Source organism: Balaenoptera ricei, chromosome 5, assembly GCF_028023285.1.
Source record: "Balaenoptera ricei isolate mBalRic1 chromosome 5, mBalRic1.hap2, whole genome shotgun sequence".
In the NCBI taxonomy this organism is placed as follows: domain Eukaryota; kingdom Metazoa; phylum Chordata; class Mammalia; order Artiodactyla; family Balaenopteridae; genus Balaenoptera; species Balaenoptera ricei.
The window spans coordinates 125,339,821-125,360,326 of record NC_082643.1 but is presented as its reverse complement, the minus strand read 5'-3'; positions in this window follow the sequence as shown (position 1 = coordinate 125,360,326).

Here is a 20,506-nt window from a genome sequence, read left to right as displayed (position 1 = left end):
CCCAGTAGTGGGATTGCTGGGTCATATGGTAATTCTATTTTTAGTTTTTTAAGGAACCTCCATATTGTTCTCCATAGTGGCTGTATCAATTTACATTCCCACCAACAGTGCAAGAGGGTTCCCTTTTCACCACACCCTCTCCAGCATTTGTTGTTTGTAGATTTTCTGATGATGCCCATTCTAACAGGAGTGAGGTGATACCTCATTGTAGTTTTGATTTGCATTTCTCTAATAATTAGTGATGTTGAGCATCTTCTCATGTGCTTCGTGGCCATCTGTATGTCTTCTTTGGAGAAATGTCTATTTAGGTCTTCTGCCCATTTTTGGATTGGGGTGTTTGTTTCTTTGATATTGAGCTGAATGAGCTGTTTATATATTTTGGAGATTAATCCTTTGTCCGTTGATTCATTTGCAAATATTTTCTCCCATTCTGAGGGTTGTCTTTTCGTCTTGTTTATGGTTTCCTTTGCTGTGCAAAAGCTTTGAAGTTTCATTAGGTCCCATTTGTTTATTTTTGTTTTTATTTCCATTACTCTAGGAGGTGGATCAAAAAAGATCTTGCTGTGATTTATGTCAAAGAGTGTTCTTCCTATGTTTTCCTCTAAGAATTTTATAGTGTCCAGTCTTATATTTAGGTCTCTAATCCATTTTGAGTTTATTTTTGTGTATGGTGTTAGGGAGTATTCTAATTTCATTCTTTTACATGTAGCTGTCCAGTTTTCCCAGCACCACTTATTGAAGAGACTGTCTTTTCTCCATTGTATATCTTTGCCTCCTTTGTCATAGATTAGTTGACCATAGGTGCGTGGGTTAATCTCTGGGCTTTCTATCTTGTTCCACTGATCTATGTTTCTGTTTTTGTGCCAGTACCATATTGTCTTGATTACTGTAGCTTTGTAGTATAGTCTGAAGTCAGGGAGTCTGATTCCTCCAGCTCCATTTTTTTGCCTCAAGACTGCTTTGCCTATTCGGGGTCTTTTGTGTCTCCATACAAATTTTAAGATGATTTGTTCTAGCTCCGTAAAAAATGCCATTGGTAATTTGATAGGGATTGCATTGAATCTGTAGATTGCTTTGGGTAGTATACTCATTTTCACAATGTTGATTCTTCCAATCCAAGAACATGGTATATCTCTCCATCTGTTGGTATCATCTTTAATTTCTTTCATCAGTGTCTTATAGTTTTCTGCATACAGGTCTTTTGTCTCCCTAGGTAGGTTTATTCCTAGGTATTTTATTCTTTTTGTTGCAATGGTAAATGGGAGTGTTTCCATAATTTCTCTTTCAGATTTTTCATCATTAGTGTATAGGAATGCAAGAGATTTCTGTGCATTAATTTTGTATCCTGCAACTTTACCATATTCATTAATTAGCTCTAGCAGTTTTCTGGTGGCAGTTTTAGGATTCTCTATGTATAGTATCATGTCATCCGCAAACAGTGACAGTTTTACTTCTTCTTTTCCAATTTGTATTCCTTTTATTTCTTTTTCTTCTCTGATTGCCGTGGCTAGGACTTCCAAAACTATGTTGAATAATAGTGGTGAGAGTGGACATCCTTGTCTCGTTCCTGATCTTAGAGGAAATGCTTTCAGTTTTTCACCATTGAGAATGATGTTTGCTGTGGGTTTGTCATATATGGCCTTTATTATGTTGAGGTAGGTTCCCTCTATGCCCACTTTCTGGAGAGTTTTTATCAGAAATGGGTGTTGAATTTTGTCAAAAGCTTTTTCTGCATCTATTGAGATGATCATATGGTTTTTATTCTTCAATTTGTTAATATGGTGTATCACATTGAGTGATTTGCGTATATTGAAGAATCCTTGCATCCCTGGGATAAATCCCACTTGATCGTGGTGTATGATCCTTTTAATGTGTTGTTGGATTCTGTTTGCTAGTATTTTGTTGAGGATTTTTGCATCTATATTCATCAGTGATATTGGTCTGTAATTTTCTTTTTTTGTAGTGTCTTTGTCTGGTTTTGGTATCAGGGTGATGGTGGCCTCATAGAATGAGTTTGGGAGTGTTCCTTCCTCTGCAATTTTTTGGAAGAGTTTGAGAAGGATGGGTGTTAGCTCTTCTCTAAATGTTTGATAGAATTCACCTGTGAAGCCATCTGGTCCTGGACTTTTGTTTGTTGGAAGATTTTTAATCACAGTTTCAATTTCATTACTTGTGATTGGTCTGTTCATATTTTCTATTTCTTCCTGGTTCAGTCTTGGAAGGTTATACCTTTCTAAGAATTTGTCCATTTCTTCCAGGTTGTCCATTTTATTGGCATAAAGTTGCTTGTAGTAGTCTCTTAGGATGCTTTGTATTTCTGCAGTGTCTGTTGTAACTTCTCCTTTTTCATTTCTGATTTTATTGATTTGAGTCCTCTCCCTCTTTTTCTTGATGAGTCTGGCTAATGGCTTATCAATTTTGTTTATCTTCTCAAAGAACCAACTTTTAGTTTTATTGATCTTTGCTATTGTTTTCTTTGTTTCTATTTCATTTATTTCTGCTCTGATCTTTATGATTTCTTTCCTTCTGCTAACTTTGGGTTTTGTTTGTTCTTCTTTCTCTAGTTTCTTTAAGTGTAAGGTTAGATTGTTTACTTGAGCTTTTTCTTGTTTCTTTAGGTAGGCTTGTATAGCTATAAACTTCCCTCTTAGAACTGCTTTTGCTGCATCCCATAGGTTTTGGGTCGTCATGTTTTCATTGTCATTTGTCTCTAGGTATTTTTTGATTTCCTCTTTGATTTCTTCAGTGATCTCTTGGTTATTTAGTAACGTATTGTTTAGCCTCCATGTGTTTGTCCTTTTTACGTTTTTTTCCCTGTAATTCATTTCTAATCTCATAGCGTTGTGGTCAGAAAAGATGCTTGATATGATTTCAATTTTCTTAAATTTACTGAGGCTTGATTTGTGACCCAAGATGTGATCTATCTTGGAGAATGTTCCGTGCGCACTTGAGAAGAACGTGTAATCTGCTGTTTTTGGATGGAATGTCCGATATATATCAATTAAATCTATCTGGTCTATTGTGTCATTTAAAGCTTCTGTTTCCTTATTTATTTTCATTTTGGATGATCTGTCCATTGGTGTAAGTGAGGTGTTAAAGTCCCCCACTATTATTGTGTTACTGTCGATTTCCTCTTTTATAGCTGTTAGCAGTTGCCTTATGTATTGAGGTGCTCCTATGTTGGGTGCATATATATTTATAATTGTTATATCTTCTTCTTGGATTGATCCCTGGATCATTATGTAGTGTCCTTCCTTGTCTCTTGTAACATTCTTTAATTTAAAGTCTATTTTATCTGATATGAGTATAGCTACTCCAGCTTTCTTTTGATTTCCATTTGCATGGAATATCTTTTTCCATCCCCTCACTTTCAGTCTGTATGTGTCCCTAGGTCTAAAGTGGGTCTCTTGTAGACAGCATATATATGGGTCTTGTTTTTGTATCCATTCAGCCAGTCTATGTCTTTTGGTTGGGGCATTTAATCCATTCACGTTTAAGGTAATTATCGATATGTATGTTCCTATGACCATTTTCTTAATTGTTTTGGGTTTGTTTTTGTAGGTCCTTTTCTTCTCTTGTGTTTCCCACTTAGAGAAGTTCCTTTAGCATTTGTTGTAGAGCTGGTTTGGTGGTGCTGAATTCTCTTAGCTTTTGCTTGTCTGTAAAGCTTTTGATTTCTCCATCAAATCTAAATGAGATCCTTGCCGGGGAGAGTAATCTTGGTTGTAGGTTCTTCCCTTTCATCACTTTAAGTATATCATGCCACTCCCTTCTGGCTTGCAGAGTTTCTGCTGAGAAATCAGCTGTTAACCTTATGGGAGTTCCCTTGTATGTTATTTGTCGTTTTTCCCTTGCTGCTTTCAATAATTTTTCTTTGTCTTTAATTTTTGCCACTTTGATTACTATGTGTCTCGGCGTGTTTCTCCTTGGGTTTATCCTGTATGGGACTCTCTGCGCTTCCTGGACTTGGGTGGCTATTTCCTTTCCCATGTTAGGGAAGTTTTCGACTATAATCTCTTCAAATATTTTCTCTGGTCCTTTCTCTCTCTCTTCTCCTTCTGGGACCCCTATAATGCGAATGTTGTTGCGTTTAATGTTGTCCCAGAGGTCTCTTAGGCTGTCTTCATTTCTTTTCATTCTTTTTTCTTTAGTCTGTTCCGCAGCAGTGAATTCCATCATTCTGTCTTCCAGGTCACTTATCCGTTCTTCTGCCTCAGTTATTCTGCTATTGATTCCTTCTAGTGTAGTTTTCATTTCAGTTATTGTATTGGTCATCTCTGTTTGTTTGTTCTTTAATTCTTCTAGGTCTTTGTTAATCATTTCTTGCATCTTCTCAATCTTTGCCTCCATTCTTATTCCAAGGTCCTGGATCATCTTCACTATCATTATTCTGAATTCTTTTTCTGGAAGGTTGCCTATCTCCGCTTCATTTAGTTGTTTTTCTGGGGTTTTTTCTTGTTCCTTCATCTGGTACATAGCCCTCTGCCTTTTCATCTTCTCTATCTTTCTGTAACTGTGGTTTTTGGTCCACAGGCTGCAGGATTATAGTTTTTCTTGCTTCTGTTGTCTGCCCTCTGGTGGTTGAGGCTATCTAAGAGGCTTGATGGGAGGCTCTGGTGGTGGGTAGGGCTGACTGTTGCTGTGGCGGTCAGAGCTCAGTAAAACCTTAATCCACTTGACTGTTGATGGGTGGGGCTGGGTTCCCTCCCTGTTGCTGTGGCGGTCAGAGCTCAGTAAAACCTTAATCCACTTGACTGTTGATGGGTGGGGCTGGGTTCCCTCCCTGTTGGCTGTTTTGCCTGAGGCAACCCAACACTGGAGCCTACCCGTGCTCTTTGGTGGGGTTAATGGCAGACTCTGGGAGGGCTCACGCCAAGGAGAACTTCCCAGAACCTCTGCTGCCAGTGTCCTTATCCCCACGGTGAAACAGAGCCACCACTCGCCTCTGCAGGAGACCCCCCAACACCAGCAGGTAGGTCTGGTTCAGTCTCCCCCAGGCTCACTGCTCCTTCCCCTGGGTCCTGATGCACACATTACTTTGTGTGTGCCCTCCAAGAGTGGGGTCTCTGTTTCCCCCAGTCCCGTCAAAGTCCTGCAATCCAATTCCCACTAGGCTTCAAAGTCTGATTCTCTAGGAATTCCTCCTCCCGTTGCCTGACCCCCAGGTTGGGAAGCCTGACGTGGGGCTCAGAACCTTTACTCCAGTGGGTGGACTTCTGTGGTATAAGTGTTTGCCAGTCTGTGAGTCACCCACCCAGCAGTTACGGGGTTTGATTTTACTCTGCTTGCGCCCCTCCTACCGTCTCACTGTGGCTTCTCCTCTGTCCTTGGACGTGGGGTATCCTCCTTGGTGAAGTCCAGGGTCTTCCTGTCAATGATGGTCCAGCAGTCAGTTGTGATTCTGGTGCTCTCGCAAGAGGGAGTGACAGCACGTCCTTCTACTCCGCCATCTTGGTTAATCTCCCCCTATTTATTTTTTCAAATTAGTATTTTCATTTTCTCTGGATATGTATACTCAGGATTGGAGTTGCTGTATCATATGGTAGTTCATTTTTAGTTTTTTGCTTTTTGAGGAACATTTTTAGTTTTTTGCTTTTTGAGGAACCTCCATACTGTTTTCCATAGTGGCTGCACCAATTTAGTCCCACCAACAGTATACAAGTGTTCGTTTCTCTACATCTTCACCAACATTTGTTATTTGTAGACTTTTTGATGATAGCCATTCTGACAGGTATAAGTTACTATCTTGTGGTTTTGAGTTGCATTTCTCTAATAAGTAGCAATGTTGAGTGTCTTTTCATGTATCTGTTGGCCATCTATATGTCTTCTTTGGAAAAATGTCTCTTCAGATCCACTGCCCATTTTTTAATTGGGTTTTTTTTTGATACTAAGTTGTATGAGCTATTTATATATTTTGCATGTGGACCACTTACTGGTCATATTATTTGCAAATATTTTCTCCCATTCCTGTTTTACAAGAGTCTTTTTGCCAGTCTCCAGTTAGTTTTCAATGAGAATTGTTCCACATGTAGATGTATTTTTGATGTGTTCGTGGGGGCAGGTGAGTTCCACATCCTCCTACTCTGCCATCTTGATCAATCTCCATAATGAAATTTTAAAGATCTGTGAAATACAAAGTTATAGGAATCTTTGGTACAATAGAAAGTGCATGTGGTTTGGTAATCATACAAGACTGGATTCAACTTCCAACTCTATTACTTACTATTTGGATGACTGGTTTAATAACAGCTCTGATTTTTAATTGTATCACCCAAAATGGGCTTGTTAGTGACTACCTTAGAAGGTTTTTATAAGGCTTATGTGAAATTATATTTTGAATGCTCTTAACATGGGCCTGTCACAGTAGCCACTTAATCAATCAAGGCTATTATTGTTGTAGTGTTGGTTGGGTGGAAGTAATAGTAGCAAAGATAATAGTATTAACAATCATGCCTTTTTTTACTATTGTTGTGGGAAAAAGCAAAACGTTTTTGTTGTTAGTCACATGGAGAATTCCAGAAACCAAAACTGCATACAACATTCTTTCTCAATAATGTACTTTTCTTTGTCAGTTAATGCTATGACCAATCACTGTTGCATACATGAATGCATCATGACTTCTGATTAACTCTTTCCAAATCAGTTCAGTTCATATCAAGAGATTAAGCTAACTCATATGTGATTAAGCCAAAACATATGTGATGTTGATTTCTGCTCTCAGTGCAGTTTTAAACTGTTAAACCCACACCAGCTGCTTTCATAAACCAGCCATTCTAATCACCCAGTATCACTCCTTGAGGCACATTAGATTATAGAAGGAATATGATAAACCAACATGAATTTTAGATTTTCAGCAGATTTATTTCAATTTCTAATCAAACTCATTCCGAGCATTTTCACTGACCACTCTTGGGCAGAGATTTAAAATAAAGAAAACTGAGTTCAGAGAATGTAACAATGAAAATTTTATGCTGACAATACCAAACCATCTCCTTTTGTTTCTAGTTATGTACAACAAAACTCCTCTAAATGATTGTCTCATCATCTCCATAATTTAATTAATTCTTAAAAACCATCTTCCCTTCAGTTCAAGTATAAACATGACCAAAAAACAAGGGAATACCTTACAACTTGTAAGTTCCTTGAGATTCCTTATAAAGAAAAAATAATTTATTTGAGTCTTAAGAGAGGGACAGTAATATATACTGTCTTGGATAAGATTTCATCCAAAAATAATACAATTAAGAATACTTACTACGTCATAAGAACTATTTTCCAAGAGCTTAACATGTATTAACTCATTTAAAGCATATAGTAATTCTAAGAGATGGATGATATTATTATACCCCAGTTTTTCCTCATTTTTCAGATGAGAAAACTAGGGCATATGAGCTTATCTCATATCTTGAGATGGTAAGTAGTAAAGCCAAGATTCAAATCCAACAGTTTGTCTCCTTGACCTCTCTCTCTTACTGCTTATTCTGTAATAGTTTAAAAAGTACAAAAATTAAGAAAGACATTCAAGAATTTTTTTTAATATGAGATATAAAAATGATTTTTAAATCTCATTTTATTTTTCATATATCAACAAGGTAGCTAAAATATCAAAGGGCTAACAGTCCCAATAACAGATGTTACAGTGCCACTCTTTAACAAAGTAACTTGAGCCTATCTTAAAATTTCAACTTTTTTGTCTGATTCTTTCTTTCTTTGTCTTCACCCTTTTCTTTCCTGCGGGGTTTTCCAGTGTCTGTTTCAACTTTCTTCCACATTCCTATTCTTAGCTGTCATCTGTACACAAGAATTTTCAATTGCTATGGATGTATGTTGGGTTATTTTCTTCTGGAAATTTTATTATTTGATTCCTCTTAGTTTATTTCCTAGTCAGTCTTTTCTTCACTTTGTTTCAATGATCTCCTTCTCAATAAGTGTGTTTGTTTAGCTACTTTAGATTACTGGTGAACCTTAGAATGTCTAACTGAATAAGCCTGGTCTTCATTCCAGAAGAAGTACAAGATATTGAAAGAAGAAAAGATCCTCTATTTGCTACTTTCCTTATTCACTCCAAATCCAACCTCCACTCTTACCCCAATCCTATGTCAGGGAATGTTCTGATTAGAGCTTCATCTATCCTTTAAAGTGCAAATACAGGAAAAAAGAAATAATTTCTGTATTTGCATTGCCATTTTAGCCTGACTATTCAAAGATATCTGGCCAATACCTATACTTGACTCAGGATAAAAATACTCTGGTTAAATACATACAATATTCAAAGGAAAACTAACCAAGGGAAATTTTCAATCCAAAAGAAAGGTCACATCTCTAATATGTAGATCACATGAGGCTGGACATGCCTAAGTAAGAAAATGCCAAGTCTTTCCTTACAATATAAAGTGACAGTATGTAAAAGCATTTACTGATTTTTATCTGTTAAATTCATTATCTTATATAATGGTCTTTCCAGGTAAATCAGCAGAGGGATGTAAAATTGCACAAATTTGTTCACAAGGTTGTAAATGTGCCAGACTAGCTGTTTTTCAGGTATCTGAGTTGACCCAACAGCTGAATGCTCACTTGTGTTAGTAAGTAATAAAATACTCATGCCTGGACCTCACTCTGGTTGACTGCCAAACTAATTATCTATTACCTGATATTATCCAGGAGTTCTCTTTACATACTTCTGATGCAAGCAGGTAAAATACTTAATCCTTCCTCCATATATGCTAATCTGCAATTAGCCTAGATAAAAATAAAACTGAATAATAACCATAATTTTAAGGCAAATCACCCAATAAGTTCACTGATATAAGTCTTAAGGCATTGCTAGTGACCCAGTGGAATGTTTATTCTGTCATTTCTTACACTTGGAAGCAATCTGTGGAAAGAGAGGAGGGAACAAACCAAGGTTAATTGACCCATCAACATGATTACTGACAAAAGAAGAAAACAGGTTTTCTTATGTTGTGTTCTTTCTTATTACAGAAAAAAAAAATGGTTCAAGGTTACGTAATTGGGAGTGAGGGAACCAGGAAGAGATTTGAATCACTGTGACTTATTACATTGCTTTTTTCAACCTTTATTCCACTAAATAGCTGTTTCTTTTTATACCATACTAAGTACTGCTATGTTTAAGCCGTTATAAAATCACCAAGTTGAACTGTGGAAATGGCTATAACTAGAAATTATGATCTGGATGCCTATTTATTACAAATAGCACTTATGCAAAAGGAAGCAATTCTAAATCCGAATAAGCTCGTTATTCATTTGCTTACATTACTGAACAAACATGAGCACTATCTCTTTTAAAGTTTAATAAATTTAGTAGAAAATGTGAGTACTGGACGTATAAGTTACACTCATAATACTTTTAACAGTAGACTTCAAGGCAGTATCTATGAGAGGCTTTGTGGTGCTTAGCTTATACAGAACAAGCCCTGAACAAACATTTATGACCCATTCCCTATGGATGGGTCACTTAGTCGTAGCTCTTTATGGACCATATAAAGTGCTTACAAGCACGTGAATTTTACATCTTCCTGAATTAAACATCTTATTTTATTTTAAATACAATATATTTTGTATTGTTTCTATTGTAAAAGTACTACTTGGTTTGTCATTTATTTTTTAATCTCTTAAATGTGTATTGATTTAATTCTAAACACCAACTCATATTACACAATACTTCATAACTCTAGACTTGCAAGTAATCCCCTTAATAATTCAGTTGAACTGAAAATTTAAATAATAAAAACAGACTTAAAGGCATTAAGAGATTGATAGAATGATAACTTAAACTCATAAAAGGGCACCAATTTAACCAATTTACTTGGCTAGGTGGTAACTAAGAATAGAAAATATTATTTAAGATTAGTTTTAATTTGCTTTGTGAGTTGGTATCATTTTAATGCAGTTTTATCAGTACAAATTTTCCTTTAGAATAGAAAAGAGTGCATGTTATTGAGTAAATCCTAGTTAATCACTCTTAAAATAAATTGAAAATATCATATTTAAATTTAATTTAATAAAATTTATAGAGAAACTGTTGAAGATACATACTAGGAAGTTGATTGCAGGAGATGGCTTATGAAAAAAGTAATTATAATAATTCGGTCTTTAAGAAAATAGAAAATCATGTTCCTTTATGATTAAGTTTCAGAATGTAAATATCGGTTGTTTATTAATTCACTCGTCCAAAGTTTATTGAATATCACCTCTCCTTCCGACACTGTGTAGGCTCTGGGGTCTCCAACAGGGAGTGGAACCCAGAATAGTGTACTACACAAGTAAATTTAGGTCTGTACTCAATAGAAAAACGACAGAGGAAACATTTAAAAGTAAGCCCAACAGAGCTGGAGTTAGGAAAGAGGAAATACCTGGTTAGGGGCATCAGCCTTTCCTGGAGGAGGAAGCATTTAATCTGAAACTTGAAGGATGGTTAAGATTTCGACAATTAAAGAGAGGAGGGCTTTCTCCAGAGTTATAATTAACAGTCAGTGCTAAGGCAGGAGGTAAAATCTCAGGAAGTATGCAAGAAGAAGTAGCATGGGGAATTTCCTTGTAGTAGTATTGTGTATAGACTCCTACTATCCTCATACTTCTCAGATCAGATTATGGGTTGAGTGATTTCTAAGCAATGAGGAAATTTGAGAAGGTCCTTTTTTTCTTCTTCTTCTTCTTTTTTCTTCTTCTTGATAAATTATTTCCCCAGTGTTGTTTTTTTTTTTTTAATTCTCGGAAGCGTATTAGCAAAAACCAATTACATGCTTGCGCTGCTCTGATCTATTTTCTATACAGCAGCAGCCAGAGAGTTTTTTAAAGGCAAATGTGAGGATCTCACTGCTCTGCTTAAAACACGTCAGTGTTTTCTCCTTTTACAGTTCCTGAAATAAAATAAAGTAAAATAAAATAAAACAATAAAGGAAAGGAAAGGAAAATAAAATTTAACAAAGTTTTATCTGACTCAGAGCCTCTGAAAAAGTTCTTCCCTCTATCAAAAAACTTTTCCTCCTCAATTTGCCACACTAGCAATGATTTACCATCATCAGATATCAGTAAATGTCAGTTTCTCAAATATTTCTTCCCTGGTTCATCTAATTTAAATGAACTTTTCTTTTAAGTCTCTCTTATGGGGTCACCAATCTTTCTGTTTCCCCTTACTTATCACAACTTGTAATTGTATGTTCACATATGTGTTTACTTATATGATGACTCTGATTACCCACTCCCACATCTCTCCTACCCAGGTAGACTAGAAACTCCCTTAAAAAGGGCACAATTTTAGGTTTGATTGACCATCGTAGACCCAATACCCAACATACCATCTGAAGGAAAGGTGGTTTGCAACAAACATCGGTTGAATAAATCACTTTACATTCCTGAAATCATTTTTCATATTCTGAAACATAATCATAAAATTACATAATTTCTTTAAGTGGCTTATTATGACTCCTGTTTTCATTGAAATCTAAGCCAGGATTATTACTTTCAATTAAAGGGGAAAATATTTCTTGATCATCAAACTCTCTGTCAAAGTAAATGTAACATGCTGATTTGATTAGCAATACCCTTTCTATATTCAGTTTTACTGTCCCAAGCATCTGGGCATCCAGCAGAAAGTCTTTAAAGTTTTAACAGTACATTTTCTTCTTCAGTTCTGGAAATACACACACACACACACACACACACACACACACACACACACAAAGCTATACAGAAATACACACACACACACACACAAACAAAGCTATATAAGTATGAAGGTTGACATTCCACTTGGCTGTTAGCCTTACAGCCATAGAAAATGGCTAAAGTGAAGGACCACAGGGATGAAAATGAAAGTAGGATGAGGAAGGTAATTGCTAAGATTCTATTTTTAATATTCCTGAGTCATACTGAATTATGGAACCTGAGTAGCTGAATCTCACAGAGAACTAGAAATCATAGAGTGTGGCAGACCGGATTTTCCAAAAATCTATCCTATCTCACATTCTTATCTTCACATAACTTTTACACTGATCAAAAGGAGGGGGTCTATGAACCACCTCCTTGAACATGGGTGGGCTTCACACTCACTTGGAACCAACAGAATGAGACACAAGATAACCTGTGTGACTTGAGAGGCTAGGTCAGAAAAGGTGGTCCTGTTTCTACATACATTCATATTGCAACAGTGCCACAGAAGGAAAGTGATTAAAATAAGAGGTGAAAATCATTTCCCACGTTCTTACATTTTTCTTTTTCTTCTATAATACCTACTTAACTAAAGAAATAAAACTTTTCCCCCTTTCTCCATCATCACTTGCCAGATTTCATCATTTAAAGGCAGCCCTTGCTTTTGAATCTTCCCAGCTGAAGCCCCAGACATTACGGAGCAGAGTCAAGCCTTCCATGCCATCACTTTTCCAAATTCCTGACCCACAGAATTCATGAGACTAATAAAATGGTTGTCATCTTACATGGCTAAATTAGGGGTGGTTTGTCAAACAGACAAATTTTACTGTTTAGCATGACATACAAATCTCTTATGATTTAAATTACCTTTGTAGTATCATTTTTTTCTTTGCTTAACTCACCTGGGTCATAAGAAGTAAAAGTAGTACTTGCTCTTCGGTTGAGGCTTCTGTTTTCATCTTTGCAACATCCTCTAACTTGAGCTTCCTCCTGCACAAGGGATGGAGTCTAACCCAGAAAATCGGTTCCAAAGTTAGGCGCTTCTGCCTGTGGGCAGGTATCACGTAGAGATAGCTATACACTTTTCTGATTCTAAGTACTTTTCAGATATATTCTCTGTGCACTACTTGAGACCATACTTTTCACCCCCAGAAAAATCTCAGGGCTAACGTTTGCCTGAAATAAAACGGGCTTGCTTAGCTTAGAGAGTATTGGTTCTAGTCTATCTAGCTAAACTTTCCCTTTCTGGACGGATAGTGCTTCCTTGCCTCACATAACTCACTTTTCCATAAAAATCTAGAGTATTTTAGGTTTTGTAGGCCATAGGTGACAGTGCTCATACAGGAAGAACAGAACAGAAACAAACCTGAACACCAAGCCTCCCCTTCTTTGTCAGACCCCCTCTCCACTGGCGGACTCTGTTCAGAACTGCTCCAACCTGGCTGCCTAATTGGAACCTGCACCTCTGCCCTCCTAACTGGAACCTTGCCTGAACATGACCATTGATTCCTGTGTCCTTCTCTTCAGCCTTGGAGTCTGCAGTTTTGCCTAGTCTGATTACCTGATATATTTATCCATCCACCTATGAATATAAAAAAACCATTTTGTTTCTTTACCAGAAGTGGATTCGCTTAAGGTCCCTAGATCTGTTTTTTCATCTGTGAATGAAAGAGTTAGGCTACATGCCATGGTTTCTACCTCATTAGAACTCATGCACTTGGAGTCCTGAGCCAGCATGTACCCTGAGGCGACCAGGCTATTATGAAGGCAGCCACATGGAGAGGCCAAGTGTAGGCACTCTGGCTGGCAGTCTTGGTTTTCCAGTCCTGCTTGCCAAGGACCAGATACTTGAATGAATAAGCCTTCAGATGATTCCAGTTTCTACCCCTCAAAGCAGTCCTAAAAATTGAATATGATCATGACCCTTAATTTTTTTTCCGTTGGATAACATTACCTATAAGAATATTTTCCACTGGTATGTGCCCGAGAGTCATATAGAATTATAAGCATACCAAACACAAAATGATCTGTACCATATTAAACTTGCAGTCAGCATCATATTCCATTTGCAGGTGAATTTTTTGCCTGGGTTCTATCTTTGTGCATATAACTTACATTTTAGTAGCAATAAAGCAAGCCATAACATGCAATGAATAATTTTTCATTAGCTTTTATTTGAATCATAGTTTAATTTATTGTGGAATAATATTTTTTAAATTATCCATTGAATTTTTCATTCATAATCATTCTTAAAACTCTCTACCCACTCAGGTTGAGACATGCTTCATGGAAAGGGCTAACCTCAGCCAAGACAGGATCAATTATTTGTTCAGTTTTAAACTCCCCAGATAATCTTCTGAAGCTCATTTAAGGTGCAAAAAATTGTGAAAGATATGGCTTTAAGCGTAAGATTTTGTTGAGAGAACAAAATAGCATACATACGTGTATTAATCGTGTTTTTTATTTTCTAAAATTTATGACGCTTTGAAATTTGGGCCCTTGCAGATACTGCAAAGACTGTCCCTCCCAGGATTAGCTAATTCCTAGAGTTAGCAAACGACTCCCCTGAGATGTGGCTTTCATGTGCAAATCGACCGATCCAGAGGGTGTACTCTCCTACTACCTCCTTTATCAAACTCTCACAGGTTGAGCCACTATCCACCTGCCCTAGTATCACCTCGGGGCCAGGCACCAGGCAACTAGGGGCTATCCCTACACCCCAGAGCCTGTTGAAATTATTCACGCTAGCCAATCCTAAACCTGTTTGGCCCACTTACCTCGCCTTGCCCATTACTTCTCATGAAAACCTTAGTGAAGTCTTTTGCCCACATTTTCCCTATTCCTCTGCCTCCTGACCAACACTGGTGCTTCCCCATGTGGCCCTGGGTGGCATGCCACGCCTCCTGATTCTGGGGATCTGTGAATATAAACTTCTTCCTTCATGACAATAGTTTCCATATCTGTGTGTCTTACCGTCATGATTGAAACAAATCTAGGGTACCTCTCAGAATAAGATTCTAGAGGTCAAACTTTGGAGAACTGATCATAGAGTTTTTACTTTGTATCACAAGGTGGACAGATTCCTTTCTCAAGTCCCACTTCAGCCTATCCAGGCAGGTCTAATGCTTCTCAAAACTACTTCCCAGGAAAAGTGAAGGAATAAGTACAGTTAACTGGGGAATCCAGTCTGGTTGAATACTATTTTGAGTGATTTGGAGCAGTCAGCTTTAAACAAAAAGAGACACTTGTTCTGTGGTTTTCAGAACAAAGCAGAGTTTCTCCTTCCCACAAATATACATGTGGCTTTTGAACCCTTATCTTCCTTGGGGGCTTGTTTTGGCTCATGAATCCCTCCCATAATTCTCTTCTGCTCAATAATTAGTCAACCTTCAAAAAAATATTTTATGAACATCAAGATGAAAACCAAACAAAATACCTTTGTGTTCAAGTATTTGGGATAAGTGAGTCTTCTAAAGCATGGGACTTGGGGCAGAGCCCCCCTTGTCTGGGACTCAAGGAGGTATTGGCTCTATTAGATATTGCATCTTATGATAAATCTATATCATTTAAGACAATATAATATTGCTGAAATGGTGGAACTTAAAATGCAGAAACAGACCCAGGCATTTATAAAAATTTGTTAATTGAAAATGTATGAGAAAAGGTTGTGCATTCAATAAATGGTTCTCGGACAATTGCTTAGTCCCGTGGAAGAAGCCCAGACCTGGGTGCCACAACTTGCACAATGTCTCTTCTTCCACATTTTATTGATCAAAGCAAGTCACAAAGCCAACCCCAGTTCAACAGAGTGGAGAAATAGGATCTACCTTTTGAGAGAGGAGCAGCAGTGCCGTATGACACAGTGGCATGGACACAGGGAGACTTGAGTCATTACGGGGAGAGTTGCCAAATTTAGCAAATAAAAATACAAGAAGCCCAGTTAAATTTGAATTTCAGAAAAACAATACATTCTTAGTATAAATGAGTCCCAAATATTATACAGGATAAACATATACTAAAAAATTCATTGTTTATCTGATTCCAAATTTAATTGGGCATCCTATATTTTGTCTTACAGCACTAATTAATGGCCATTATTAAAAGGTGTACCACAAACATGGGCTTTTAACTCATACATAAAACAGTCATATCTTGATTTAGGAAATATCAATCAATAAATATTCCTAAAAATATATGTACAAAGAAACATGTTAAAGTATGGGTTTCTAGGAGTTTACAGCTCTTTATAAATATTAACAGCTTATCAGCAGAGAACAGCAAGACCAGAAAAGTGATTTCTATTTAGCTATGCCATTATCTTTAGATGCTTGATTCCTCCATTTATCAGTTTATTAAATGTACAAGTCAGATGACCAACTCATTCACATTCATTCTCATTCTCACATCTTTCCCCAGTACATTGAGAGAGTGAAGAACTATTCATCCAATCATAAAGGTGATGTTCCAGCATTGCTATGGTGAACAGATATTTCCAAGCACTCTCCTGGTTTATATCCAGAGATATTGTCCCTCAGGTCTCACCTTCCAGGCTGCACAGGACCTGTTCTGATTTCACTAACGAGTGGAAAAATTCAGTGCCTCTGAAGCTCCACAGTCCATCATACAGGAAACTTGTTCAATGGAGCAGAACAGCTTTCCAGGAAGATATGATAGATTCTATATTTCTAAAAGAACCTTATTCTGGCAAAAATAATACCACCTCATATTTATTTTTATCTCCAATTTCTGTACTTCTGACTTTCAGTCATGATCTTATGGAATACCTTTAGGGTGTGTAATCGTGCACTGGTTTGGGGATACTTGAAACCCTTGTCCTTAAGGAATACTATTTAATAGATAAGAAAAACATCATGAACAGAAATATAAATATATAAAGACAACAGTATAGAAGTCATTTTTCTAACAGCTGAAGAACACGGATGGCTAATATTCAAAAAAGCTTTAGTGAAGTAGGATAGTAAACTGAGATTTAATGGAGGGGATCGTGTGACAGGCTGAGGAGGAAGAAGAAAACTGGCAGAGACTACTGGTTGTTCTGCAAGATCTAGTCTCCCCCTTTTTTCTAGTTATATAACCCTCAGGGTTTTGCTGGGAATGTGGTCACCTGGAATAAAGACTACATTTCCCAGACTCCATTGCAACTAGGTGTGGTCCTATGGTTAAGTTTTATCCAATGCAGTGTAAACCTGAGAACATGGTGTGTAATTTCCTGGAAAACATCCTTAGCAGGAAGGGGACTGCCTGTTCTTCAGCCTTTCCTACTTCTTTCTGGCTGAAATGCTGACAAGATGGGAGCAGCACAAGTAGCCTGCTTGAAACATGAGGTAGAAACATGAAGTAGAATGCTGAGGGTGATGGAATGGCAAGACCAAAGGAATATTGGTCTCTAGCACCATGCAGTGCCATCCTGCTCACCCTAAGTGCTTACCCCCAGATTTCATTTCCATAACTGAGGAATGAACATCTATCTTATTAAAGCCCTGCCTTAGGGATTTTCTACAAAATAAAATAGTATCTACTCATTACAGATATATAGCTTAATGGGAAAATCAACTGCTTAATAGGAAATCAAAACTATGGTTACCAGAATATATTTCCGAAAAAGAGTGATCTTGTAAAACAGTCAGAAGCTTGTTATTCCCCAGGGCCATTCAGGCAGATTTCCAATTGAAGAGCAAGGCAATGGGGAAAATATTCAAGACCAACTCTAAATGAACCTGTCATTGAAGAGATTCATTTTCAAGAAGAGATCATAGGGTCAAAAGAGAAAAATAAGGATCGTTTGCATCAAAATAGCTCCAGCCAATTCCTACCTACAAATCGGGCTGAAAATAAGTACAAGTCAAAGTTGCAGTGAAATTAAATATAACTTCTGACCAATCTCTCTTAGCCTTTTAAAGATGGCTGTAATTGAGTTGTAGAATTGCCAGGAAAACATCTTACATGGCACACCATTTTCTTGAATATCAGTCTGCACGATGATAAGATAATTAAATTACGTTACTTTTAACAAAACCTAATTTTCTGGAAGTTTAACTTGTTCTTTTTTTCCCCAACTGACAAAGCCCAAAATAAACATGAAAAGTTGAGCATTACTTAGCAATTTGAACAAATATCAGTATTTATTTCGAACACAGCTAATTTGCAGAAATTTCTATTACCATTATCAAGCCATTGATAAGATCCTCCAATCAAATAATTCTATAAAGCACTAAATAGATACTCCTTAATCTTTTCATTATTTTTGATTTTTTGCTTTTAAAGTAGTTTACTAGACTGATATTTTAAACTTCCTAGATAGTATCATGTTTTTTCTCTTTAATTTCTACCTACATTTTTCCACAAAGAATTTTACAGGCAGCTGGAAACTTTCACTCTAATACTTTATGTTATGGTTTTTATATTCAGGAAAGATATTTCTGTGGCTCACATTTTGGAGACCTTCCAGGTGGAAGGCCAGTGATCACTGTTCCAGCAAACCATAGGGCAGGATGGAGCTGATCATGGTCTTCACACTTCCTCCCATGGGCAGTGAGCAAGGTGGGCCACACTGACTCTAGTAGGACGGGGACAGTGGCAAATCTCACTCAGTTCCATAGAATCAATAAAACGAGACGTTGAAAACAGATCCACAAGGTAAACCCTTCTGTAAATATATGATTCAAATATTCCCATCTTTTTTTTTTTACCATCTTTATTAGAGTATAATTGCTTTACAAAGGTGTGTCAGTTTCTGCTTTATAACAAAGTGAATCAGTTATACATATACATATGTTCCCATATCTCTTCCCTCTTGCATCTCCCTCCCTCCCACCCTCCCTATCCCACCCCTCTAGGTGGTCACAAAGCACCGAGCTGATCTCCCTGTGCTATGCAGCTGCTTCCCACTAGCTATCTATTTTACGTTTGGTAGTGTATATATGTCCATGCCACTCTCTCACTTTGTCCCAGCTTACCCTTCCCCCTCCCCGTATCCTCAAGTCCATTCTCTAGTAGGTCTGCATCTTTATTCCCGTCTTGCGCCTAGGTTCTTCCAACCATTTTCTTTTTTTTAGATTCCATATATATGTGTTAACATACGGTATTTGTTTTTTTCTTTCTGACTTACTTCACTCTGTATGACAGTCTCTAGGTCCATCCACCTCACTACGAATAACACAGTTTCGTTCCTTTTTTTAATTTAATTTAATTTTATTTATTTTTGGCTGTGTTGGGTCTTCGTTTCTGTGCGAGGGCTTTCTCTAGTTGTGGCAAGTGGGGGCCACTCTTCATCACGGTGCGCGGGCCTCTCACTATCGCGGCCTCTCGTTGCGGAGCACAGGCTCCAGTCGTGCAGGCTCAGTAGTTGTGGCTCACGGGCCTAGTTGCTCGGCGGCATGTGGGATCCTCCCAGACCAGGGCTCGAACCCGTGTCCCCTGCATTAGGCAGATTCTCAACCACTGCACCACCAGGGAAGCCCCCGTTCCTTTTTATGGCTGAGTAATATTCCATTGTATATATGTGCCACATCTTCTTTATCCATTCATCTGTCGATGGACACTTAGGTTGCTTCCATGTCCTGGCTATTGTAAATAGAGCTGCAATGAACATTTTGGTACATGACTCTTTTTGAATTATGGTTTTCTCAGGGTATATGCCCAGTAGTGGCATTGCTGGGTCGTATGGTAGTTCTAGTTTTAGTTTTTTAAGGAACCTCCATACTGTTCTCCATAGTGGCTGTATCAATTTACATTCCCACCAACAGGGCAAGAGGGTTCCCTTTTCTCCACACCCTCTCCAGCATTTATTGTTTGTAGATTTTTTGATGATGGCCATTCTGACCAGTGTGACATGATATCTCATTGTAGTTTTGATTTGCATTTCTCTAATGATTAATGATGTTGAGCATTCTATCATGTGTTTGTTGGCAATCCGTATACCTTCTTTGGAGAAATGTCTCTTTAGGTCTTCTGCCCATTTTTGGATTGAGTTTTTTGTTTTTTTGATATTGAGCTGCATGAGTTTCTTGTATGTTTTGGAGATTAATCCTTTGTCAGTTGCTTCCTTTGCAAATATTTTCTCCCATTCTGAGGGTTGTCTTTTCATCTTGTTTATGGTTTCCTTTGCTGTGCAAAAGCTTTTAAGTTTCATTAGGTCCCATTTGTTTATTTTTGTTTTTATTTCCATTTCTCTAGGAGGTGGGTCAAAAAGGATCTTGCTGTGATTTATGTCATAGAGTGTTCTGCCTATGTTTTCTTCTAAGAGTTTGATGGTGTCTGGCCTTACATTTACGTCTTTAATCCATTTCGAGTTTATTTTTGTGTATGGTGTTAGGGAGTGCTCTAATTTCATTCTTTTACATGTAGCTGTCCAGTTTTCCCAGCACCACTTATTGAAGAGGCTGTCTTTTCTCCACTGTATATTCTTGCCTACTTTATCGAAATTAAGGTGACCATATGTGCATGGGTTTATCTCTGGGCTTCCTATCCTGTTTCATTGATCTATATTTCTGTTTTTGTGCCAGTACCATAGTGTCTTGATTACTATAGCTTTGTAGTATAGTCTGAAGTCCGGGAGCCTGATTCCTCCAGCTCCATTTTTCTTTCCCAAGATTGCTTTGGCTATTCGGGGTCTTTTGTGTTTCCATACAAATTGTGAAATTTTTTGTTCTAGTTCTGTGAAAAGTGACATTGGTAGTTTGATAGGGATTGCATTGAATCTGTAGATTGCTTTGGGTCATATAGTCATTTTCACAATGTTGATTCTTCCAATCCAAGAACATGGTATATCTATCCATCTATTTGTATCATCTTTAATTTCTTTCATCAGTGTCTT